This window comes from Schistocerca piceifrons, chromosome X (genome assembly GCF_021461385.2).
Source record: "Schistocerca piceifrons isolate TAMUIC-IGC-003096 chromosome X, iqSchPice1.1, whole genome shotgun sequence".
NCBI lineage: Eukaryota > Metazoa > Arthropoda > Insecta > Orthoptera > Acrididae > Schistocerca > Schistocerca piceifrons.
Genome location: NC_060149.1, coordinates 754,112,883 through 754,114,531, shown reverse-complemented (window position 1 = coordinate 754,114,531; position 1,649 = coordinate 754,112,883).

The window sequence follows — 1,649 nt, the reverse complement described above, 5'->3', positions numbered from 1 at the left end:
GTTTTTCATGCGCCGGAATCTTCTCACGAAATTCCGATCACCACCTTTCTCCTCCGAATGTGAAAATATTTTGTTGACACCGACCTACATAGGGAGGAACGATCACCACGATAAAATAAGGGAAATCAGATGGTTCAAATGGCTCTGAGCACTATGGAACTTAACATCTGTGGTCATCAGTCCCCTAGAACTTAGAACTACTTAAACCTAACTAACCTAAGGACATCACACACATACATGCCGGAGGCAGGATTCGAACCTGCGACCGTAGCAGTGGCGCGGTTCCGGACTGAGCGCCTAGAACCGCTAGGGAAATCAGAGCTCGTACGGAAAGATATAGGTGTTCATTCTTTCCGAGCGCTATACGAGATTAGAATAATAGAGAATTGTGAAGATGGTCCAATGAACCCTCTGCCAGGCACTTAAATGTGATTTGCAGAGTATCCATGTTGATGTAGATGTAGATGTAGACTCGACTGCAGGTGCAGTTTCACACCCTTCTTTTTATTTTAAGGATGTCTTGTTAGTATGACCAACAAGTGAAACAAACGACAACATTGGATACTTTGTATATTTGTTTATTTATCAGTTATAAACAAGAAAAGATAATAGCACTGATACTCTAACGCAATTACACACATCAAGAAAAGGTTTGCGTCATCCCCGTTCACCGAACTCCTGAAGACAGATGTTGACTGTGGATATTGTATCACAGACACAGATCCTTTGACGGTTCAGAGATGTCAGTAAAACGCGCCCAAAGATGTAAACAACCCTACATGAGTAGCGCCTATTACACGAAGGGGGTCCGACCGCCGATCAGTTCCAGTCATTCCACCAGGAAAGGGGTACACAGCTCATGTTGTCTGTTGTTCAACCATGCCTAGACTGTCAAAACCGCGGTTCGATCGTGTCCACATTGTTACTTTGTGCCAGGATGGGCTCTCAACAAGAGAAGTGTTCAGGCGTATCGCAGTGAACCAGAGCGATGTCGTTCGGACATGGAGAAAACACAGAGAGACAGGAACTGTCGATGACATGCTTCGCTCAGGCCGCTCAAGGGCTACTTTTGCAGGATGACTGCTACCTACTGATTATGGCTCGGAGGAACCCTGACAACAACGCCACCATGTTGAATAATGCTTTTCGTGCAGCCACAGTACGTCGTGTTACATCTCAATTTGTGCGCAATAGGCTGCATGATGCGCAACCGCACTCCCGACGTCCATGGCGAGGTCCATCGTTGCAACCACGACATCATGCAGCGCAGTACAGATGGGCCCAAAAACATGCCAAATGGACCGCTCAGGATCGGCATCACGTTCTCTTCAGTGATGAGTGTTGAATATGCCTTAAACCAGACAATCGTCGTCATGCCTTACACCTTATGGTAAAAATGGCTCTGAGCACTATGGTACTAAACATCTGAGGTCATCAATCCCCTAGAACTTAGAACTGCTTAAACCTAACTATCCTAAGGACACCACACACATCCATGCCCGTACGCCTTAGATTCACTGTCCAGCGAGTGCAAAAATGTGGAAGTTCTCTGATGTTTTGGGGTGGCATTATGCGGGGCCGGCTTACGCTGCTGGTGGTCATGGAAGGCGCCGTAAAAACGGTACGATACGTGAATGCCATCCTCAGAC